At 39.8% G+C, this 26,530-nt stretch overlaps 1 protein-coding gene across 4 annotated transcripts in view; it reads left to right on the forward strand.

Moving 5' to 3' along the window:
- Positions 1–3,259: 3,259 nt before the first annotated feature.
- The window catches only part of LOC110503363 (leucine-rich repeat and fibronectin type III domain-containing protein 1-like), a 150,785-nt gene continuing 127,514 nt past the window's right edge, over positions 3,260–26,530 (forward strand). Inside the window, exons 1-2 of one of the 4 annotated variants that reach the window (XM_036961215.1) lie at positions 3,260–4,497; positions 20,680–21,509. The gene's annotated coding sequence lies outside the window, so the exon portion shown is untranslated. The remainder of the gene's footprint in view (positions 4,498–20,679; positions 21,510–26,530) is intronic. The other 3 variants (XM_036961216.1, XM_036961214.1, XM_036961217.1) reach the window with 3 other exon arrangements.

Consider the following 26,530-nt stretch of genomic DNA (forward strand, 5'->3'; position numbering starts at 1 on the left):
TTCCTTGCTGAGCGGCGTTTCAGGTTATGTCGATATAGGACTCGTTTTGCTGTGGCTATAGATACTTTTGTATCTGTTTCCTCCAGCATCTTCACAAGGTCCTTTGCTGTTGTTCTGGGATTGATTTGCACTTTTCGCACCAAAGTACATTCATCTCTAGGAGACAGAACGCGTCTCCTTCCTGAGCAGTATGGCGGATGCGTGGTCCCATGGTGTTTATACTGTACTTGCATACTATTGTTTGTACAGATGAACGTGGTACCTTCAGGCTTTTGGAAATTCCTCCCAAGGATGAACCAGACTTGTGGACGACTACAATTTTTTTTCTGAGGTCTTGGCTGATTCCTTTTGATTTTCTCATGATGTCAAGAGACACTGAGTTTGAAGGTAGGCCTTAAAATACATCCACAGGTACACCTCCAATTGACTCAAATTATGTCAATTAGCCTATCAGAAGCCTCTAAAGCCATGACATAATTTTCTGGAATTTTCCAAGCTGTTTAAAGGCACAGTCAACTTAGTGTAAGTAAACTTCTGACCCACTGGAATTGTGATACAGTGAATTATAAGTGAAATAATCTGTCTGTATACAATTGTTGGAAAAATAACGTGTCATGCACAAAGTAGATGTTCTAACCAACTTGGCAAAACTATAGTTTGTTATTAACAAGAAATTTGTGGAGCGGTTGAAAAACAAGTTTTAATGACTACAACCTAAGTGTATGTAAACTTCCAACTTCAACTGTAGATATATGACCATCTAACATACTATATTGGTGTTTTTTTCCTGCAGCGCCTAAACGATGGCTCTTCACAGTATTATTCAATAGTCTGTATACCTGAATATAATAATACTGATCCTCATTCGAGCCACAAAGCACTACACTGGAGAGCATGGGCACAGGAACAGATGGAGCATCAGATTAGGGCTCCTTTGGGCTCACTCACCAGGAAGGGATTGGGACAACAGTGTTCTTAATGGAAATCGATCGCAGTAGCAGGGGAAACTATATTGTGTCAGAAATTGCATTTTGAGCCTGACCCATATCCATAGATTTTAAAACCATTAGATGGTGATGAGAACACACAAGCCTTTGGTAGTGGTTATCCTGTGTTTCATACGGATTTATCTCATGGTATGTGGTATGAGTTACATTGTTCAACATATGGTCCCTGCGTTAACATGCATATAATCTACCTACAGTATATCCTGTATTGTCTTCTGAACAAGCATTGAGCGGCACCAGCCTCCTCGTAGCCTGCCGGCCAGTGATTGGTCTGTGCCAGCACATGGTCCTGTGGGATGACAAATGTAGTAGTCAGAATGGATCACTATTTAATTAAACATCTCGAATTGTAACAAACTTTAAAAGAATTCACCATGGGGATCGAACTTGATAATAATAATCTAATTTTAGAGCCCAATACCCACAATTTCGATAGGCTTTCTAGGGCAGTCCAGGGCTTTTGGAACCGCTAGGTTGCTACACAGTAGCCAAACACCAAACAGCAGAGTTTGTGACTTCACGCTCCAGACCGGACACTGGGGGCCTGCTCATATCAAACACATGTGCGCCTGAACCCAGGCCAGAAAACATAATCTTGTAATATGTTCCAGAACATTAAGCACAGCCTCTAAGGATATTAGTGTCCGGGTGGTGAGTTCTGGATCTGTACATGTGTATTCGCCACTTTTATGATCTGCAGGAAATGGCAAGTTTCCGTATCAGAATAGATGGATAGCAATGACCTAATCTGCGATTATGCTTTCAGAGATCAGTGCACAGTAATTTCATCACATTGGTGAGTGAAGACAGTTCAGATGGACAGTCTCTCCATATCATACCAATCAATCACTTTTACAGTGCATTACTGGGAGAGGAAGCCTGGCCCCATGGGGTGCAGCCTGACACAAATAGTGGATTGGCTTTCCTTCTTTGCTCTCTTTTTATTTCTATCAGTATGCAGTGCATGAGCCCTGTGCGTTCATCCATTCCATGAACACACAGATATTCATGGACTTTAAATTCTGTAGGCTACACAGACTCTGACAATGCAGATTATCAAATGATCTCTTTGTTGGTTATAGGTACATGCATGTTAAATCATGGTGGGTTTGCTCTCATTTCCAACATTTAATTATGAACAGTTAAGAAGAAAAACGAAACAGTGCAAAATATCACAGTATTCAATTGCGTAACTGTTCTTGGTGGATATTAGGTTATTGTGGTGAAATCAGTAGGTGAGTATGAGAAACACACCCAATTGGTCTTACTTGGATTGTTAACCTTGGATCTTTCTTTTGAAGTAAATTGTTGAAAGTTATTATAATAATATTTTATATAAACATAATGACCGCAATGTGTCAAGGCGAAAGGTAAATACACAATCTCATCTGCAGTGACATATTGTTATAAAATGTCATATAAGCCTGACCTGAAAAAGCAGCAAACCATTTTTCATGAATATATGGCTGGCAACAGTGGCAGAGGTTTTTTGTTTCCATAATCTCAGGCATTGGACTTGGGTGTTGAGTTCTGTGGTAAATGACTCTAAAAACACTATACATATAAAAGACTAGAATAAAATAGATAACCACCACAGCACACATTCCCTCAGTTGGCATTGAGCCCTGTATCCCATAAGGTTTGTTACATTGAACTAGTTTACAGGCATTGATAGCCTTTCCAGATGCAGAATTTTCAGACAGACAGAATACTCTTCCTCCTCTTACAAAGAGAGTGTAGAGAGCACACAACTATACATGCTCCCAATTCATTTCACCATGAGATGATTTGGCTGGTTGTAGCTCTGCAGCCCTGAGTGGATTACCCATTGCTTTTCTGGTGGGTGGATACTCACAAGGTTGTATCTTCATGCACTGTTTGTTCAGCTCCATTGATCCAGCACAGGGCTGAGTGTGTCAGGAACTATGAGGTGTCTTAGAGACAGCATTATGGGGGTGTTAGTGTAATCCTGATCCTGACCAATATACTTTTCTCAACCACATTTCCCTTACAGGGGCAGGTTTCAACCTCTAAAATAAAGATGATGTATTATATTTGTTCCATCAATGTTCCATCAGATATGGATTAGGTAGAGTGTGAAGTTGAAATGGGTGATCATGTAAAAAATAATAATTTTACAAAGGGCAGCTCAACTGGCATTCAGACAACCCCCCACACAGTATCTCATTTTGTGCTGGTCACAACAGCCAGCCCACCCTGAAGTCCCATCCCATGTCACTCTGGCATCCCACCAACATGGATACACTTTCCAGAAATCAAAGACCCTAATCAGCATCACATCCAAGACCAGAATACGCATTGTTTGGTGTATTACCCTAATGACATCACATTGCTGCAATGCTGTGCTTGTCATAGAGAAGGTGTTGCAAAGTAATGTTCTTCGTATAGCATGAATTCGTCCTTGGGTCATTTTGTAAAGATTTTACATGTTCTGCATCTGTTCAAGACATCATGGTGAGGAAATATGTTTTCATTTGTAAGCCTATCCGTCGTGATCCTCCTATTACGCAAGTGTTAGGTTGTTGAGTAGAGACGCATTGCAAAATATTGCCTGCTCGCTCTGTGGAATTAAGCAGGATACATTCTCCCACTACCCTGCCCGGAAAAATCGACTGCATTGTCTTTGCTGAACGGGTGGACAAAGAAGCAAGCCATATATGAAAACTAATTGCACGCGTGGGTAAGCATATATTGGCTATCAAGAAAGAATACACGCTTTAAACTATGCGTGGATGGAATTCATTCAAACGACAAGGGAAGTTAACGACCAACATTATCAAGGAGAGCAGTATGTTTGTCAACCTTGATTTCTTATCATAAAATAAAATACATACGAGTTAACTATTCTAGGCTATTGTAGTCGTCGACCTTCACGACCATCTCAGACTTTTAGATACGCAGAATAGCAGAAACCGCGTGGCTGAATTTAAAACCAACCCCAATGCGTTTATTCCATGTCCGTGTCTGTTCAACAACACTAGCTGCCTACCCATTGCTTCAAAGGATCCTTAACTGCATGGCTTTCTACCTCCATCATTCATAATGACAATATTGGTACATGCATATTGCACTATATGAATATACCTCTGATACAGTCCAACGTGTCTTATTCAATTCAAGGCTAATTTGACTGAGGCTACACTGACACGTTCCTTGGACGATAGCTCTGGATTTCAGATGCGGTTTTCAGTTTGTTTCACTTTTTCTGTCTCAATTGGATCGTATCGGGATTAAGGTGGTTTTAACCCGATGCAGATGGTTTAAGAAAGGACTTCGCCTACCAATTTGGTGACCAATTTCTGAAGTAAAAGTCAACCCGTTGTTGGTTACTACCTTTACTACCTCTCGTCAATTTCACTCCTCTTCGATTAGAAATGCTTCAGTAAGACAATGTTTGAACAGTGGAAATAACGCCCATGTGTCTACCCCTAAACATCCACGGCGAATCCTATTAACGACAACGGTAAAGGTAAGTCAGTCATGTATTTTATATTTGATCATAGCAATTGCATGCTCAATAAAAAGCAAATGAGCTTTGTGCTATATACTCATTTTGACCTTCCAATTTGGTGCATGATTTGTTATTGTGTGCAGTGTTTACAGATATATTGATAGGTATATAATGTTCAGGTGAGGCTATTTTGAATAACATAATCTAATCTGCTATTTGTTAGTATAGGCTATAGGCTATTAATGCGTTCATGCCGCATAGGCTATTCAATCTAAAGTATTGCCTGACTAATTGAATTATGATATATTTGAATAGCGTTTGATGTTTTGAACCAGTTGTGTTGAATTATTTTGCTAATTAAGTCATGTAGCCTGTAGCCTACATCTGTATAGGTCCGAAAGCGCGCTATCAAAATGATAAATAGGGATGATAAATAGTAGACTGTAGCCTAAAACTAGTGCTGTGAGACAACGCGCAGCTGGGCTAAAACAGCCCAAATAATATGATATTTGTATGTTGATTGATGACTCATTCATTTTCATATGAGATGGTTGACATTGTAGACTAATAACACACAAGGGTTTCAATTGACCTTTCGCAGTACTGGGTTATTCACCTGGTTTGGAATTCCAATAAGGATTCATTCCTAAGGAATAGTTACCCTTGTATGGATTCGTTGTAATGGACCATAATTAGGCTATTGCTAGGTGATGTGTGTAATCAAATTGTCAGAGGGAACGAAATCAGAGAATAGATTGGTTCAAGGCCGGTCTGTGTCTGTAGAAGCAGCATGCATTCTGCATTTATTATCACAGGGTTGTGTTGGCTACAACCCCTGAAGCTGTATAGGCATTAAAATCAAAAGGAACACAGAACAGACGGGCCACACGTAGCTCGGTGAGTTGAATCCTCCATTGAAGTTGCCAACGTTGGTTGAGAGCACAGACTAGCTTGCTTGGAGCGCGAGTGGCACGGGCGTGTCTGCATCAGAACAACGTCGACTTTCACAAGTTAGCATCAGCACTGGAGAATATTTCTCACTGCAGAAATGTCAAATGACCGCTTGGGGACACTGACTGCTAAGCTACAACCGTCTATTATTCGTTTCAGTACCGACCAATCGAACTCATAAGGAACGAATGTGAATATTCCGAATTTTATGCAACGGGTTACAAATCAAAGCACGCTTTTCTCATATACCTAACGTTACCCATGGGCGGGATATTGAGAGGGAAGCATAGCCCAAAGTAATGGCAATTTTTCTGGTCAAATGTGTCTATATGACATATAGTATAATTCATGATCATGAGTAGACTAGAATGCTACAGTGCAGCAACATAGCTGACCCTGTGTATTACGGTCGCTGTCCACTGCCCTGTGGTGCTAAACCTCCGGGATTCCGAGCTCATGGCTGTCCATGGTGCTGAATCTGGTTGTTTACATTGGCTCCACATACCCTTTTACCACATAACAAAGTCGCCACAGAAAGCTACATTGTTGTATTAGGTAGACTCCTGAAAGTGACGCTATTATACAGGAAATCATTTTTTTTCAATATGCAAATTAGTTCGTTAGCTCACCAATTAATATGCTCATTAATGAGTTGTGAGTGATGCACTCTTAGAAATGTTAATTGAGAGTCTTTATTCAGTTCAAAAGAAAACACAGGACTTCAAAAAAGTAAGGTAAAAAACAATAACAACATAATATTATCTCTAGCAGCTAGCAAAGGTATTATTCACTGCCCAACCACTCTGATGGACCTCAGTTTGAATGTGGTCTTATGGTCAAAAGAGGTGATAACTGGTAGCCATTTTTCTATGGTTATTTTCTCCTCTCTCTTTTTCAGGCATTCAATATTTATATTGTTAGTTTCTGGAATAATAGGCTATGTCTCTGTGGACAGTAGCCAGAGATGGAGGTATTTGTGTCCTTGCCAACCCTTCAGACTCAATAGAGGACTCAAAGAGGTCAGCATGTGGCTTTTATAGGATTATATATATATACTTTTTTTCACTCAGGGAATGTAAGGTGCTCTGTCAGATGTAAACAGGGTAGTAGTGAAGGTTGTAAATCCATTAAAGAGAGATGGAGGCAAAATATCTAAACATTTACCGTTAAATGAAGCATACATCCCTTCATATCACTACCCTTTTATTCGGACTACGCTCATAAGACATACCAAGGGGAAACTGTGGACATCAATTTGCAGAGTTGCTACATCAGTAGTACAGTATGCCGCATGCATTTTACATAGCAGCTTGCAGTCCCACTCCACCACTGGTTAGTACCGTTTACCAGGTGCAGCTGCGGTATCCACTCCTCCATCTCAATCAGGAATGGGACTCCATGTTCTGGCACATCAGGGGCACCACCTCTCCACAGCTGCCCAGCCTGCCCAGTGCAATGAAGCGTAGAGATGGAGAGGATCTGTCACATGGTTTATGTGTTGTAATGGCCACTCCCTGTCGGACGGATGCCTTCATAGGGGAAGATAAGAGACACACATTCAACACACAGATAAAACAACGTAGTCATGGGTGGAGAAAAGTGCTGGGTCCTTTACAGGAATGAAGACTACAACAATAGGAGTCAATAGCCCCAAGCATATAGAATTTAGGAGACGTATTGCTTTGGGAGTGCATGTTGAATATTTGAATGAGCTGTTGAAACATTTGTTTCAGTAAGAACCAATGACATTTGATGCTACAGAACCAGGTTATGTATTTTAAATACTTGCTCCATGTCTGTACATAATAAGGGCCTGCTTTAAGTGGCTTGTAAATATATCTGAACACAGAGGTTAATGAGGTTTATTCTTAGGAGGGTTAATACGCTTGAGCCCTATTGGCTTAGTAATTTGAATTAATTAACAAGTTCAACAGGCCTTCCCACTGAGCACAGGCGTCAATTCAACGTCTATTCCACGTTGGTTCAATGTAATTTCAGTGAAATTATGTGGAAATAATGTTCAGTCAACCAGTGTGTGCCCAGTGGGTTGTTGTGTATTTAGATTTGGACTATCTATGCAGCGGTTGGGGTGAGATAGGTTATCACCGCTTCTCTAGCTTGTCAGCGCATTGGACCGTGTTACAGTAGATACCCAGGGTTCTGGTGCCATGCCTTTGCCTAATGAAATCAGCCATCATGAGATCCTTATTATCATACACTGACTACATGGATTTCAATATGGATGCATGAATACACACAATATCAAGAAATATGTGAGAATAATTTCAAATTCCAATAGCTAATAGTTAAACAGATCCACAAGCAGATAGGTGGGAAGGTTTCTGCTGCTTTCTAGTTTGGCAGTATAGGCAGCAGGGTGAGATTAATGTAGCCTCTCTGTCTTGCCAGTCTGTTGCATTGTGTTACAGCAGCTGCTCTGGTTGCTGCTGTCATGTGTTAGCATTATGAAATCAGGGCTGATATGGGTATTATCAGCCACTGCAGAAATGAGAGGGAAGAGACATGCCAAAAGTACCATATCTGTATGGGGAGAATGAATGAAAATCTGGATTTGAAAATTATTATGCAGAGCCTACTCACTGTAGAGCTGCACTCTATGAGGTCTGGATGTCAAACAGCTGTATAAACAATGTCTGTTTTGTAATGTGTAAGATAACTTCACAGGAAACAATATTGCCACTTTCATTTACTATTGGAGTAGCCACAGTAGAATCAGTACACAATTCATGAAAAATGTACCCGTTGCCAGCAATTTGTGTTTGAAAAGTGTTAACACACATTTGCATACTGTTATATTAAAGATGAGTTAACATTGAAACCAAAAAAATGCAAGATGTAATTATACTCCCATTTCAACAAACAACTTAGCCTACACATACATCACAGACACTCAGCATGATAGGTGTTTATTTCAAACTAGATAATACTGCTGGTTGACTTGCTCATGTAAAATGTGGTATTCTATCTAAGCAAACATCTTTTTGAATGATCGGTCGGTTGATACATTATTGTACATAACGGCTTTCCTTTTGCCGCCCCCAAAGTTGAGCTTGAAATCAGCGTAATGGGAATTTTCTGTTGGTACTGGATGATGAGCATAGGCCTGGAGCGTGCATCTCATCCTGGGACAGATGCTGAGCAGATAAACCAGGCTGGGTCCTGGAGCTGGGGAGCTGAAGCGTTGACCTGGTACATGCGGCATGCAGAGCATCAGATGTAGGAAGGAGCTCAAGGGCAGCAGAGAACAATGGGGGTGGGGGCAAAGGTCACAACAGTCAGCAGGGAGGGAGCGCATGGTAACAGAGGAGCAGAGGAGGCAGAAAACCAAGGTGTTTATGGAGCAGAAACAGCCTCTATAGCTTGATGATGGATGTGATCAGTTGATTACTGGAAGGTGAAGATGAGGACTCAAGGCAGAAGCAGATGGATTTCCAATGACAGGTAAGGGCAAGTTGAGCTTGGTTCGATAGTATCCTGATTCAGATGGAAGATGGACATATTAACAATGTCATTTTCTTTGGAGCATCTCATACCTTAACTGCTACTGCTAAAGAGAGTTTTTATACCCAAGCCATATACCAGCCTCCCAGCCTCTCTGTTGACTCTATGGCGCACAGATAACAAGATTACAGGTGGCACCTGTCTCCCCAAAGAACCTCTCCCATACAGTGTGGCTGTTCCACCTTTGACACAGTTTTAGACTACTGCTACAGGACATAGATGTCACTGTCTTTATAGGGGCATTAAAATGAAGAGATATGATATTATTATCCACACAAGAACTAGTGTTTGCTGTACTGTAGTAGTCAGCCAAGCCAACCAGTCAAGCTCTTAGACCATAGCCGCTCCTTGAATCAAGGAAGGTGTCATTGATCTGGATATACTTTCAGTAGCTGCATCAGATGATATTGATTAGGCTGATCTCCCAGACTAGCACTTTTCTAAGCTCTTTGATGCTCATTCACTAAGGCAGGGGAAGGCAACTAGCCACGGCCCGTTTCTTTTGGCCGGAGCGGATGGTCGGGGTAGTTAGAATAATTTGTACACTGCAAATTGACCACAACTAAGCCCAAAAAGAGATTATATTTGAAAATAACTATCATTTTATACCTTGATTACATTGAGACATGTTCACATACACTGTATGTCTCCTTTTTTATTCATAGGAACACTTGAACAGATTTTGTAAATGAAATTTCCTTGAATTCCTGGTGATTTTAGTCTCTTTTTTTTAACCAAAAACTAAAATCCCCAAAAACGAAGGGGGGCCAAAAAAAATATAAATCACGGGTCGGTATTGGCCCCGCGGGCTGCCTGTTACCGAACCCTGCACTAAGGGGGTTCGGCATAGTAGTTACTATGGGCCTTAGTGCTACGGAGAGCAGAGGTCAAAGCTACATTGTAACTGTGATTGCTGTTATGGGTATCATCATTTGCGAACACTCACTCAATAAGGCGAGTTTTTACACTTACTCTGCATGACTTGGGCTGTCTAATTTGTTTGGTCGGCCAGGACTCCTTCGGCCCTGTAAGTGCAGCATGGATCGCTTGCTCCAATACAATTTCATACCACAGTATTGCCTTGGGCGCCAAGTAGTGTTGTAGCAAACTCTGTAGCAGACCTTGTAGCAGACATCTCGGCTGACCCTTCCCTGCAGTCAAACTAGAAAAAACATGAACTATTCTTGTGCAACCAGCCCAGCAGCAACTGTCTGTGATAGCACAATCACTTAATTTCCTCTGTTTGGACTGGATGGCTATCTGATGTTAAAACAGTAGCCGGTCCAAAATGCCTGTAGACTTCCTCAGCAGGATATAAACGACCTGAATAATCTATGCCACTTGCCATACTTTTGTAAACCAATTGTCTAAAATGTGCCAGCTAGTTGTACTTCCTCATCTAAAGCAGCTCAGCACACTGCTAGATGAAGGGAATGTATCAGGAGATAAGCTAATAAACTACAAAGTTCTCTTTCATAGTTCCGCCATGTTCTTCGGGATTATTCCTTCATTTTGAATCAGAAATGAAACCGCATATTGGAGTTTGAAAGAAAGGTTGTCAGACTGACCTTGCATCTTACTGAATAATTCTGAAGATAGTTCTAAAATGCTCTCTGTAGAGCAAAAAGTATACTTATGTATATTATGAGTCTAGTCAGAGCTGCCGCATTGCTGCTTTAGACATGCTGTCCTCTGTGGTACCCCATTGAAGAACGATGCCAATAGGTAATTAGGGGATTTGACAATCACAGAGAGAATGTATGATGTAAGGGAATTGATAAATAGCTCAAAGGAACACTACTGGAGTGTAGACACTTAGCATTAGAACACATGCTCTCAGTTCCAAGGGGAAGGGTCATGTTTCCAATTAAAGCTTAAAATCATTCATACACTCTTGTTGCACGACTAAGATTCCAAAGATGAATATACAGTTTTTCTTTAGATACCTACCATATGAGTGTCAGAAACAAAGAAGTCAAACTTGAAAGAAATGCGAGATCTTGGGTGAATTTCGAACCTGTAAATATGTACTCAGTGAGTGACGTTCTTGTATTTGATGTATCAGTCCATAGGGAATGCGGGAGTGGTTTCAAAAGACTATCCTCTCCTTATACAGGGTGCTCGAGCACATCATTGGTGGCTGACATTGACTTGCATGAGATGTGAATTGACAAAAACAAAAGCACCAACCACCAACTCAGAACGAATACATGTTGGAATAGAAAACAGTGACATAACAGGCCCTGTCTGCCCACAGCAAACCTGTCTCTCAAAATGCATTGAGACATGGCAAACTACCAGTCATACCTGTCAGGAGGAAATGTGTGGCTGAATTCTGACAAGTAGAAGGTCAGCCAGCATATTGATAAGAGTGATGCAAGCACGTCCCAGAGCATGCCAGCTTTGTGTTTAGAAACCTGGAAAAGTGCTATATGAATACTTTCCATTGTAGGAATACCAAAACCAGAGCAGTCTTTATGATATTCAGAACCAATTGAAGATATGCTTCAAAAATGAATTAGCGAATTAGATATTTAGCTGGCCTATGATTTATAGACACATATCATGCCTTTTCTCAGAATTTATGGTTTTTATTTGAGATTATTACTTTATTGTCCAATAAATGACTAACATTCTCAGTAGAGATGCAGGGTGGATGATACATGCACTGAGTCAATGTTGATGGGCTGTTTATTCACTCACTAGTCCAGTCATCAGGAGATCTCTATAAACCGTATTTCTACCCCTGGCTGGGAATAGGGACCTAATTAAGGGATATCTCCCAAATGCCACCCTATTTCTATATAGTGCACTACTTTTGACTAGGGCTCTGGTCAAAATTAGTGGACTATACAGGGAATAGGGTGCCATTTGTGACGCACACATGGTGACTAGGATTAGCAACAATTGATCTGCCAAGATGAATAAATACCTTCTCTCCACTTCCCCACACTCCACCACAATCAAACCCACTATGTATGATTAACGACAGGTTCATTTAGTTATTTTATGCAGATAAAATTACATTCAAAAATCCATGTTCATATTTAGTTAAAAACAGATAATAGATGCAGTATTTGCATTCTATTTGGATGAACAAAAGGGTTCATAAACTGTCAACAAACTGTTCATGAACTAAACAACTTACCAACAATTCACAATCAGTAACAGCAGTTATTCTGTAAACGTTCTGTTTCCCCAGGGCAATTCAATATTTCCTTTTATTGTAAATGTGACCCCTCCTTGTACATTTCCTCCCTGCATGACTTCATTGGATTGCATTAGCCCATAGCTGACGTATTACCATACACATAATGAATCAATGGTTCACAATACTGTGTGCTGTTTTAGAGAGTCACTGTGATAATCTATATGTCCCCGAGAAGATGAATCTTCCCAAACAGAAATGTTTGGCTTATTCAGTTAATGTCCTCTTTTTCTTTTTTACAGCAGCTGCTCTGTGTTTATTTTGCTGGATGATTGGATGCCAGGCTGCAGTAAGCTTCTTTATGATAAGAAAACAATACTTTCCTACAGGATAAAAAGGAGCTAATGGCAGAGAAATCCTCTAACAGGACTGAGCACGTGGCATTAGCGCAGTAATAGCACATGGATACCCCTTTGATCCATGGTAGGGGTGGGGAAGTCGATTAAGTGACTGGGATAGACATGTAGCTGTAGAGCCCCGTCATTCATTTTTGGGACAGACTGGCATGCTGATAACATTGTTTTGTTCTCTTTTATACATGTAATTATATGTAACAACATGGAAATCAATCAATTTACCATCATTAACACAATGTAAATATCTCATTATTTATTATTAAAATATTGAAATAGCATATGGGCGACCAATAATAATTTATTTGTACAATTTACAGCCAAGTGGCAAACAATAATGCAGACACTAGGGATGGGGGTGTGAGCATACGGGTCTGGGCAAATGAGATGTAGTCATTGTTGGTGTTCGCCTGTTCGTATGTACACGTTTGTATCTGGAGTAGATTTTTTAAATGTCGTATTATTATTACATGTAATCCCCTATGGCATTGCTGTATACAGTACCGACTTGACATATTTAGTAATACTTGACATATTTAGTAATATAGGTTGACAAGCAATGAAAACATATCAAATCTCTAATGATGGTCTAATAAATAAACTATTATGCGCCTTTAACTGAAATATGTTTTTGTTGTGTTCAACCTTTATTTCTGCTAAAGCTATATGTGATTGTAATGCACGGGGTAATCACATCATGAAGCTCTGAGGCCTCCAGTCTGTAAGTGTCTGTAAAGCATGTTGACAGTTCTGCAGATCTTTGAACTTTGACATGACAGTTATCCTCAGATCAGACAACTGAAGGAGGAAGACACTTGGCAGTTGGCTGTCAGCCCAATAGTTTTAAGGGGGAGAGTCTTCTACCGATGAGACAGTGAGATCTGTTGTGCATTTTATGGTCGTCAAAGATGCCATTTACGTAGAAATCAGTGTGAGGAGAGGACTGCTGCCTATCCATCCAACATTTCTAATTCAATATCTCAGGTTTGAGGTGTCTTCCTGAAATAAAGACTTGAAAAATATGTATCCCCTATAGCCCTTTGAAATCTACATAGGCAAAATATAAAATTATTCACAGAAATCCAGCTGTGAAAAGGAGTGCCCACATCTGTGACAAGCTGCACATTATGCTGTGACGCCTGCTCTATAAAAGGTCTGAAGAGAATGAATGCCGTTTTGGCTTGATGGATTTATAAAAATAGATTTGATAAAAAATAATAATTTTTCTTTGATTTTGGTCAGAAACAATTTTTGGGTAGCCTCGTACAGTATACCACACTGATCTCGTGAGCTTACACAAATTATTCGTTATAAGGGTCGGTATAGCACATAATTTATGTAAACTCACAAGATCAGTGTGTTAAGAACGGACCCTTATAGCTAATTGTTGGGTGGTCTACCAATGATTCAAGATAATTATCTTTAAAAGCTATAATTTCGATATTAATTGCTCTATTATGTTGTATTTTAAGGAACAGAATCTGTAGATATATAAATCATGCAATATGATTTGTGATGCTGCAGACTCTTAAATGGACTGTTTTAAATATGTACCATTAACTTTTGTTTGTTTGATTACAAAAGCACAGATTATGACCTTCTGTGTTGATGATTGTTGATGATTGTTGTGCTGATGCTGTAGTAGTGGCAGTGGAAGAATCGTTAAAACTTGGTGTTTGCTGGTTTACAGCATAACATCAAACCAAATCTGCACAGGCATTCAATCCTATAGAAAATTTGTGGGCAGAACTGAAAAAGCGTGTGCGAGCAAGAAGGCCTACAAACCTGACTCAGTTACACCAGCTCTGTCAGGAGAAATGGGCCAAAATTCACCCAACTTATTGTGGGAAGCTTATGGAATGCTACCTGAAATATTTGACCCAAGTTAAATAATTTAAAGGCAACGCTACCAAATACTAATTGAGTGTCTAAACTGCTGACCCACTGGGAATGTGATGAAAAAAATAAAAGCTGAAATAAATCATTCTCTCTAATATTATTCTGACATTTCACATTTTTAAAATAAAGTGGTGATCCTAACTGACCTAAAACAGGGAATTGTTACTAGGATAAACTTCTGATAAACTGTAGATTACCCATTTTAAAGGAAGTGAAGTGGTTTTAACAATATATTGGGGATGTGCATCAGGGGAGATTGTTGGGGTATTTGAGCATGCATAGAAGCACAAACTACAAATAATACATCAATACAAAATACTACCTTCTATTAAAGTAACTTATCAAATATTACAGATGTTTGTTGGTACAGTATAAGCTAAAAGGAAACCCTTCACCTCAGAGAAAATGCAGATATTTTCTGCAGAAATCTTTTGGTATGTATTTAGTTAAAACCAGCCATTGTATTACATGATTGGCAGTGTGGTAGCATTGGAATTTAACATGACTAATTTCTGACTGGATGCTTTGTTTTGAATCAATTATCACAATAATGTTGCCAGTTGTGACTAAGCTGATGCCTCTTAGAGGAGGGTACCTGTTAAGTGGACGCTTGAATTAATTGTCCCCTTGAATCAGATAAGGACATTGGAAAGATGTGGATCAAACCAAACAGATGCACCTCCATATTTATTCTACTTAGGGGATGGTGTTCTTCTCAGCAAGGCTAAGCCCTAATCAGTGCCCTCACCATATGGCTGATGAGCCCAAAGCTCCATCATTTTTTTGCCTGAGCACAGATACAGACACAGCACAGCACTTTCTGTCTTAAATGAAAATGTAGCTTGGTCATACTGACCTGGTTTGTAATGGGCTCTCAGAAATAGCTTCTCTTGACATTAGGATAACAATAGCTTCCAGTCTCAAGTCAGCCTGATCTCCAGCTTTAGTGTTCGACATTTAAATTGTATTTTTTTGAGACATTGTTCAGTGACAAGGCCAGGCTGGCATGGAGCGCCTAGACTTTTAGCTTTGGGCTGGATTCAGCACTTCAAACCAACTTTGCAGACACATTGAACGTTTAATGATGGATAGCATACCCTGTGGAAAATGGTATATGACTTATATTGTAGAGATGATCAAGAAACAGCTCTATTCCACGTGGATGATCAAGAAACAACTCTATTCCACCACGGATGATCAAGAAACAGCTTTATTCCACCACGAATGATCAAGAAATAGCTCTATTCCACCACGGATGATCAAGAAACAACTCTATTCCACCACGGATGATCAAGAAACAACTCTATTCCGCAGTGAATGATCAAGAAACAGCTCTATTCCACCACGGATGATGAAGAAACAACTCTAATCCACATTGAATGATCAAGAAATAGCTCTATTCCACCACGGATGATCAAGAAACAACTCTATTCCACCACGGATGATCACGAAACAACTCTATTCCACAGTGAATGATCAAGAAACAGCTCTATTCCACTGTGAATGATCAAGAAACAGCTTTATTCCACCATGAATGATCAAGAAATAGCTCTATTCCACTGTGAATGATCAAGAAACAGCTTTATTCCACCATGAATGATCAAGAAATAGCTCTATTCCACTGTGAATGATCAAGAAACAGCTTTATTCCACCTTGAATGATCTAGAAGCAGCTCTATTCCACTGTGAATGATCAAGAAACAGCTTTATTCCACCTTGAATGATCTAGAAACAGCTCTATTCCACTGTGAATGATCTAGAAACAGCTATATTCCCCTGTGTATGTTCAAGAAACAGCTTTATTCCACTGTGAATGATCAAGAAACAGCTCTATTCCACTGTGAAATGGTATATGACTTATATTGTAGAGATGATCAAGAAACAGCTCTATTCCACGTGGATGATCAAGAAACAACTCTATTCCACCACGGATGATCAAGAAACAGCTTTATTCCACCACGAATGATCAAGAAATAGCTCTATTCCACCACGGATGATCAAGAAACAACTCTATTCCACAGTGAATGATCAAGAAACAGCTCTATTCCACTGTGAATGATCAAGAAACAGCTCTATTCCACAGTGAATGATCAAGAAACAGCTCTATTCCACTGTGAATGATCAAGAAACAACTCTATTCCACAGTGAATGATCAAGAAACAGCTCTATTCCACTGTGAATGATCAAGAAACAGCTCTATTCCACTGTGAATGATCAAGAAACAGCTTTATTCCACCATGAATGATCTAGAAACAGCACTATTCCACTGTGAATGATCAAGAAACAGCTCTATTCCACTGTGAAGGATCAAGAAACAGCTTTATTCCACCATGAATGATTTAGAAACAGCTCTATTCCACTGTGAATTTCATATTTCCTTCTGATGTGACCTTTTTCTGTATCACACAGAAAAGTATATTTTGCATTCAGTTCTCTGATGGTGAATGGCTTTCTAAATATATGTACAGTAGATCCCAATTTGTTTAAATACTGTTTATCATGTTACTCATTCAATTTAGTGGATAACAAATTAGGCTGTGCCTTTCAGAGATGCTTGCATTACAAATAAGCACATTTTCAAATTAACTGAGCAAAAATATTTCACAGTCAAATTTCAGAGGAATCGTGTTAGTGTAAAAAGGTTATTAATACATATTTATGTTGTGTTTATTTTCCCTTTATATCCCAGGTAAGTTGACTGAGAACACATTCTCATTTACAGCAACGGCCTGGCGAATAGTTACAGGGGAGAGGAGGTGGCACGAATAAGCCAATTGGAAGCTGGGGATGATTAGGTGGCCATGATGGTATGAGGGCAGATTGGGAATTTTGCCAGGACACTGGGATTAACACCCATACTCTTATGATAAGTGCCATGAGATCATTAGTGACCACAGAGTCAGGACACCCAGTTAATGTCCCATCTGAAAGACAGCACCCTACACAGGGCAATGACCCCAATCACTGCTCTGGGACATTGGTATATACAGTATTTGTTTAGACCAGAGGAAAGAGAGCCTCCCACTGGCACTCCAAAACCACTTCCAGAAGCATCTGGTCTCTCATCGGTCTCCCAAATATAGATGGCTCTGTAACTCTTGATTACAAGGATACTAACCATGAAAGAATTTCAGCTATCACTGTGAGCCACTTGCTTTAGTTTGGCTGAGTAATCAAAAACACTCCAAATGAATAGTAGCCTAACAGTTACAGAATTGTCATATCTGGCATCGAGAGGTAACTAAGAATTAAGCATAATTCTTAATGGTCTAATTATCACGTGCTAAAGAGTTACTGAACTGTATGAAGTCAACATTAAGTAGATTCAGGAATCCATTTGTACATCAAGTATTTCATTAGTATGCAAAGTATGCACATATTTCCTATTTCCAGCCATAATTACAAAATGTATTGTTGTCATCCAATTCATGATTAAAGCTGCAATATGTAACTTTTTGGGTGGCCCGACCAAATTCACATAGACATGTAAGTTATAGATCTGTCATTCTCATTGAAAGCAATTCTAAGAAGCGGTAGATCTGTTCTATGTGTCTATGCTTCCGTTATTAAGTTTTGTTTTTGCATCAGTTGAAAACGCTATGTTTTTGGTTATGGAAAAGTTATTTCACAGCGGTTTAGATGGCACAATGATTCTCCACAGTATAATTACTTGTTTTGTCACAACCTGAAATTAGGCAAACTATTAGAATTTTAGCAACCAGGAAATGGTGGAGTAATTTCTGCACAATGCACCTTTAATTTGCTTGATTGACTGCATAATGTTGAGGCATGGCAGTATATATTTATTACCCCCCCCCCCCCCCCCCCCAAGTTTCTTCACCAGTGATTCTATGCATACACCTTAATCTACCTCTTAAAATGCAAAACCATTATCACGGTTTTCACATTTTCTCCATAGCTCCTCATAATTATCACAAATGTATGCTTAGGTTCCCTGAATAGGTTCAAGGCATACAGTTCCTGCAGGGGGGACATTGTATGTCAGTCCATCCAACACAGTCCCCTCATCCTGAAGTGCAGTCACATCACATCAGCATGCAAATGACTCATTTATTTTGAGATCACATCACATGTAACTGGGAGTACGTCTTCATTTTGAACTCTTCATCCTTCGAATCAAATTAGATTTACTTGGAGTTTTTGACAATTGCATTCACTTGGCTGGCTAGTGAGGTTCACGGTGAATCCTAATGTTCATATGGGAGTTTATCAAATAATCAGGTGATGACTACATTGAGCTGTAAGTGTGTCAGCATGACAGCTAATAAACTACCTAAGCAGGCAATTCAGTGAGAAGAGGGAATAGAGGCTGATATTATTATTGTTGTAGGGGCAGTGTGACCTGACTGTGAATGTACTCACAGCGATTAAGGTCATTTGAAATTTGACTAAAAGCTCCAAACAGGCTCTGAGTCTCATTTTCCTGTTGCTTTGGTCCTTTACATGTATTTTCCTAATGTCTGACATGCACGCCAAGTTGTGTCTACCTCCCACCTTTGCTCAGAGGCATATGAGTAGAACATCTGAGTAATCATGAAAGACTACATGTAGATGTTAAGATTCATCATGTTCAATGTGTGTTGACTGGATGAAAAACATTGATTGGTGGTGGTTTCATTCATTTGATTTGATCTATCTATCACACCGGTTACACAGTATATTTATCAATTGAAATCATTGACCACTTTCATCCCAGACTGTGTCCTAAATTCCTAGGGCTGTTAGACTTAGGAGAGGGGGGGGGGGGCAACTTAAACGTAGCATATAAGGTGACCATGAGATTCCACAAGGTCATGCAAGGTTGCCTGTTTTTCCACAAGCTCACGCTGGGAAGTTCTTCCATCCAGTTAACAGTATTCAAATGTCTGGAACTTATTATGTCAACACATTTAAACAGCAGTCAAGTTTATGTATCTCATAGGGGATTGCCAATCGCACAAATTAGGTATGAAATATTGTATTGATACAATGTCTCAGTGAAGTTCAAGAGCAATTCACTTAAAACAAAATCTCTCTCAATATTCAAAATTCAAAAAGAAGCCAATGACCAGACTCAATCTTCAGTCTATTTGATTTGTGTTGTCCTATCAGATCCTTGTGAAGAATATCAGATGGGAATATGTTGAAATGCAAAATCTTAGGGCCGAGAAACCCAGTAAGGATACAGCAGATTAACTGATGCCAATGTTCATCTCAGCAAAATTTATTTTGTCCCTTTGAAACAATTGAGATGAATGTGACAGACTAATGTATTCAACTTTCATTTCTTAAAGGTCCAATGCAGCCGTTTTTATGTCAAGACCAAATTATTTTTGGGTAACAATTAACTACCTTAATGTGAATGTTTACAATTAAAATGGTCAAAAAGAAACAAAAATGGCTTCTTAGCAAATAGCAATTGCTCAAGCAAGAATGGACTGTCTGGGAGTGGTCTGAATGGAAAAACTAGCTATTATTGGCAGAGAGGTTAGGAACTCTCTTTCTTATTGGTCTATTTCAACAGCTCTTACACCAAAATGGTTTTATCATTTTCAAAATGTCACAGTATTAACCTCATAGTGTGGAAATATAAAACACAGATAAATCACATTTTTGATTGCACTAAGCCTTTAAGGTGTGTTTCAGTACAGAACAGTTTTTCTGTGAATGTGTGGACTTTGTAATATACTGTAGATAATATTTAATTTTTCTTTTAATTTTCTAAATCTAGAGGAGCTTGATTTGAAAGACACCATCATCAGCCAGAGATGTGGGGTGTCCTTGAATAACTAGGTCCGTTTTGAGCTTACTCGTTACTCGTTAAGAAGATTAGAAAGGCTATAAGCTACAGCATAAGCTGGCTAATGGAGGTAAATCTTGCAGACAAACTAATGAGAACATGTTTTAGATATATAGATAGGGTCTATCTATATACTTTGTATTTTTATTGGTGCCTGTATTATGACCATACATAAATCCATTTAATTGATTAAATATTTCTACTCTGAGTCATGTAACCATGCAAGTGACAGGGAAAGGTTAGATACTATCAAGAAGGTTAGTGAGTTAGTGACTACCGCAGTCAGATGGGGTAGATTGAGCTGGAAAAGTCATCAGGGTGAGGTTTGTTAAGTGAACCCATATGACTGCAACACCCATTGCCTTTTAAAGACGTCTACATTTTCTAAGCCATTACATTTGAGAGATGGACACCAGTCAGAGGGTAAAATCCTGCTGAAGCTGTGTTTCTGTGTTTCCCTCCACCAGTGACTGACATGGAAGGTGCCCTTGTTTTGGTCAGGAAATCAACATTGGCCTATGTTTCAGCTATCTGCTCATGAGAGGAATCATCAGCACATCCATCCTCGGTGTACTTGACCGTGTCTAAACTGTGTCTCAGAATGTCAATGACTTTACTGGGAATATGTGCCATGTTACGCAGACTTTTGTATCTGTGTAATGTTCCGCTGTTCCATCGCATATGCAATGACAGTTTAGATATTGTGTTGTATAGTTATTGTGTTGTAAATGTAACAGGGTTGGTTATGTTTCCAATTGACACTGCAGAAATATAAATTTGATGTTTATGTTTTCCTATTGGTTTGTTGAATTTACATATCAATAAGCTGTTATGCCATTCATTGGTCATGCTAGCAGATAGTGGGAGATCGCAAACGTAAATTCTTCCCAGTCTGATATTGACATTGACATGCAAGTGGTAGGTCACGTTCTCAAGTACTGTATTCTATATTCATATTTGCAATCTATACGAGTTCACTATGTACATGTCCTGATGTGTGTGCATGTACGGTACCTGTTAGATATTGGGAGCTTCCTGTGATGTGCTTTTGTATGTCTGATTCCTGTCCGTACGAGTTAGCTAGCATGCTTTAATTGTAATGTTCACATTAGCTCTCTGCTAATTCACAGCTATTTTCTTGCTAACAGATGAATCATGAGTCTACAGCCATCAACATATTGTTGTCCTACACATTTAATGTGCATCCTTGTGTCTATCGTCAGAATAAACACCAATCACCTGGGACCGCTGGCTGGACTGGCCTTTCTTTAAAAACACAACGCAGGAGAGTTACGAGGTAAGAACACATCTGTTGCAGAGTCCAGTCTTCGTGTCTTCTCTGGACAGCTGTTACATACAGACTACATTGAAGGGGACAGCACTAATATGACCAAAATTGGAACTAATTTAACAGAGCTGCATATGTGCCTCTTTCAGAGTGTTTAACTAATGAAGCTCGGATCATTTTACATAATGTCAATCAGATAAGCGACAGCTAAATGTATCTTTGAGTAATGTGATTCATACAAGATCCCCCCCAGAGAGATTTTGAAATACAAACAATAGTAAAAAAATATATATCCATCAGTGATGGCACTGGCAATTTTTCAGAGACAGTAAATGTTCAGAAGATCATTTGGTGCAAGTTATTATTATTATTTTTTTTAATTTCCCTTTTCTCCCCAATTCCGTAGTATCCAATTGTTAGTTATTACTATCTTGTCTCATCGCTACAACTCCCATATGGGCTCGGGAGAGACGAAGGTCGAAAGCCATGCGTCCTCCAAAACACAACCCAACCAAGCCGCACTGCTTCTTAACACAGCACACATCCAACCCGGAAGCCAGCCGCACCAATGTGTCGGAGGAAACACCGTGCACCTGGAGACCTTGGTTAGCGTGCACTGCTCCAGGCCCGCCACAGGAGTCGCTGGTGTGCGATGAGACAAGTTTGATTTGATTTGATTTTGATTTGATTTGGATGGCGAGCATCCCTGCACAGCTATTTTCAGGTCTCTTCAGATATGTTCGATCAGGTTCAAGTCCGGGCTCTGGCTGGGCCACCCAAGGACATTCAGAGACTTGTTCCAAAGCCACTCCTGCATTGCTGTGGCTGTGTGCTTAGGGTAGTTGTCCTGTTGGAAGGTGAACTTTTGCCCCAGTTTTAGGTCCTGAGCGCTCTGGAACAGGTTTTCATCAAGGATCTCTTTTTACTTTGCTCTGGTCATCTTTCCCTCGATCCTGACTTGTCTCCCAATCCCTGCCATCGAAAAACATCTCCACAGCATGATGTTGCCACCACCATGCTTCACCATAGGGATGGTGCCAGGTTTCCTCCGGACGTGATGCTTGGCATTCAGGCCAAAGAGTTCCATCTTGGTTTCATCAGACCAGAGAATCTTGTCTCTCATGGTCTTAGAGTCCTTTAGGTGCCTTTAGGCAAACTCCAAGCGGGCTGTCATGTGCCTTTTACTGAGGAGTAGCTCCCGTCTGGCCACTCTACCGTAAAGGCCTGAGTGCTGCTGAGATGATTGTCCTTCTGGAAGGTTCTCCTATCTCCACAGAGGAACTCTGGAGCTCTGTCAGAGTGACCATCGGTTCTTGGTCACCTTCCTGACCAAGGCCCTTCTCCCCCGATTGCTAAGTTTGTCTGGGAAGCAAATTTATGATTGATGGAGGTCATTGTGTTCTTGGGGACCTTCAATGCGGCAGACATTTTTGATTCCCTTCCCCAGATCTGTGCCTCGACACAATCCTGTCTCGGAGCTCTATGCACAATTCCTTCGACCTCATGGCTTGGTTTTTGCTCTGACATGCATTGTCAACTGTGGGACCTTATATAGACAGGTGTGTGCCTTTCCAAATCATGTCCAATCAATTGAACTTACCACAGGTGGACTCCAATCAATTTGTAGAAGGATGATCAATGGAAACAGGATGCACCTGAGCTCAATTTTGAGTCTCATAGCAAAGGGTTTGAATACCAAATAAGGTATTTCTGTTATTTTTTTAAAATACATTTGCAAGAAATTCTAAATACCTGTTTTCGGGGTATTGTGTGTAGATTGATGAGGGGAAAAAAAATATTTAATCCAATTTAGAATAAGGCTGTAACGTAATAAAATGTGGTAAAAGTCAAGGGGTCTGAGTACTTTCCGAATGCACTCTATGTACATTTTACGGACGCAGTATATTTTACAATAGTTATCTTTTTTTGTGTGTTTAGTCTCATCCTCCAGCTACCCTCAACCCCTCCCATCTATTTCTGAAGACCATCCAGTTTTTATTTATATTTGCCATGTATTTTTCAATTGTGCTGTGATGTTTCACAAATGTTCTGAATCTTTCTATTGTCATAGTTTCTACAGATTGTAAATTAAAGATAAACATTTTTGCCAAGATTATTATTATATTATTGATCAATTGACAGTGACTTTTCAGATCACCCAGCAGTGCTATTTGCAGAGTTAACTCCAGGTAAATGTTGCCATTCCTCAGCCATCCCTGAACCTGTGACCAAAAACAAGCTTCATAAGGATAGTACTGTTAGGTTCTTATTTTTCAGAGTAAATAACCCACGGACACTAGAGAAGCTTTAACCAAGTTTAATTCTTCCCAAAGGTTCTGTACAGCTGTAATCAGACAACCCCAAAGTTTTCCCATCCAGATATGTATATCCCACTTAAGACACTCCCTCTCTCCATTCCTTACAGTTTATGCCCAACAGCAAGAAGATGACAAACCCTGATTACTCCCTTAAGGGAAACTGACCTCACCCCTCATTTGCTGACCTCAACCCTCCCTTCACCTAATCCACAGATATCCATCTGTCTTCCCTATATCAACACATCGCTCTCCTCCCCTCCATCAAACACATTCCAAAGCCTTCTGGCTTTCTACAGAGAACCTTTAACTTTCTCCTTTGATTCTATGCTTCTTCTCTATCATGTATTTAATATTTCAATGTTCAAAATGTCAAAACCAACAGTACCAAAACAAATGATCTAATGACTCTGTCTCTTCACAGCAAAATCTGTATAATAATTTAAATTGAAAAACTGTACGTTTTGAATCCGGCGTCATTATGTGTATCAGTAAATAAACCATGTGCCATGAAATCGGTACATCGAAAATCTCATCCCAACTATTTTGCCATCTGTATGGCACAGCTGTACATTTTTGGTCCTTAAATGAAACTGGTAGACTTTTTTATTTATCACAATTTTCTTTAACCAATTGCAAGTCCTACTACTAATTGTTTAATCAGTGATATGTAACTTGTGTTTGTTTTCCTTCTCAAAGTTTGTTAAGTGCTTGAGATGAGGAAAAAGTCTCCAGGCTCCAGCTAAGGAGTCTGTAGCTAGCTAATTTATTCTGGGTACTCATAGTGCGCACAACATGCAGTATTTACATGTTAACTAATATCATTCCCTCCAGACTGTATCTTTTCTGAGATCACACATAGGAATAAGTGAATGTCTTACTTTCAGCATGGTGTCTTATCAGCCGATTCCACAGCCCACTAATGAAGCTGCATCCAGGGTGGGAATGACGCAAATGGTGTTGCTGTCAGAAGACTTGTTTCTGTGTGAATCTAAATTTGGAACAGGGCCAAGTTGTCTCCATTTATGAACATGCATTAAAGATACAGACTCATAGTAGAGGAATAGGTTTGAACTACATTGTTGCAACCCAGTCCACTAATTTGCCTCTCCTTTCATTTGTATACAGTGGACTGACAATAATGTGAGGAATCTCTTTTGTACGCTCTGACAATGTCAGAATGTACTGAATGTACTGAATGTACTGCAGTTTATGCCATTGTTTTAAACTCCCTAAAGATTGGGGAAATTGTCAGCGGTTTAGAGATGAAGGTTATTTCCTCCTGAGTATGGATCCTCTGTCTTTCAGTCAGGAGGGATGTGGTTTTGGGAAAGTTGGCTGCAAACAGTTGGGTGCTATGCAGCATCTATGGTATAAGCCATGAATACATGAACACATTCCTCTGATTTCCTGCATCCTGTTGCAGAGCCTCTGGGGAGGATAAATGTAACATCACAAAACATGATTTTCACGGGAGAGTTGAACAGCACCTAGCTTAAATCTTAGATGGAGGATAAAAATGAGTGTTAGAGCTTGCAAATCCAGTGCTATGGTTCAGTGATTTGCAGCTATACCGCTTACCCCAGCCATTGGCATATAGTCGTACTGCATTCATTAGTAACTGCACGGTTCTGAAGGACAAAGTCTGGAGGAATTAGCATGCAAAGGGTGCTAAGATCAATCACAAGCTGTGGCTCTACTTCTGCTGCAGAAAGAACAGGTTTTGACACTCTCTGCCCATTGCTCATGGTGGGTATGGGCTTGGAGTGTTAATAGGTTGGTTAATCAAAGGATTTACTAATATCACTTGTACGTTTTAACATATTCTGGACCCATAAAGACAGAGACCATCATTGTCTTGCTGAGTAAGACATACACTGAGTGTACAAAACATTAAGGACACCTTTCTATGACAGACTGACCAGGTAAATCCAGGTGAAAGTTACGACCCCTTATTGATGTCACTTGTTAAATCCACTTCAAGCAGTGTAGAAGTAGGGGAGGAGACAGGTTGAAGAAAGATTTTAAAGCCTTGAGACAATTGAGACATGGATTGTGTATGTGTGCCATTCAGAGGGTGAATGGGCAAGACAAAATATTTAATTGCCTTTGACCAGGGTATGATAGTTGGTGCCAGCACCACCGGTTTGTGTCAAGAACTGCAACGCTGCTGGGTTTTTCACGCTCAACAGTTTCCTGTGTGTATTAAAAATGGTCCACCAGCCAACTTAACACAACTGTGGGAAGCATTGGAGTCGACATGGGCCAGCATCCCTGGGGAACACTTTTGACACCTTGTAGAGTCCATGTCCCGACAAATTGAGGCTGTTCTGAAGGCAAAAGGGGTGCAACTCAAAATTGGGAAGGTGTTCCTAATGTTTAGTATACTGAGTGCATATGATTTTGCATTGTGATTTGGGGAAATAGACTTTACTAGAAGGATCCACTATGATGACTGATTGTAGATTGGCCAATCTATTTCAAAATGAACTATAGACTAAAATTGTATTTATTGCATGTGTGGCCCAGTGAGCTGAAGTGATTTCAAAATTACAAGCCATCCATACAGATAGGCCTGCTGTGGTCCTCTTAAGTTTTCAGTATGTGAATATTTTAAATTATGAGAGGGCAAGAGGTTCGCAGGTAATTTATTCTATGGAGTTCTCTATCAAAATACGGGAAGTTATTAAATTACAGTGTGGTTAACATGGGTCT

Source organism: Oncorhynchus mykiss, chromosome 24, assembly GCF_013265735.2.
Source record: "Oncorhynchus mykiss isolate Arlee chromosome 24, USDA_OmykA_1.1, whole genome shotgun sequence".
NCBI classification, from domain to species: domain Eukaryota; kingdom Metazoa; phylum Chordata; class Actinopteri; order Salmoniformes; family Salmonidae; genus Oncorhynchus; species Oncorhynchus mykiss.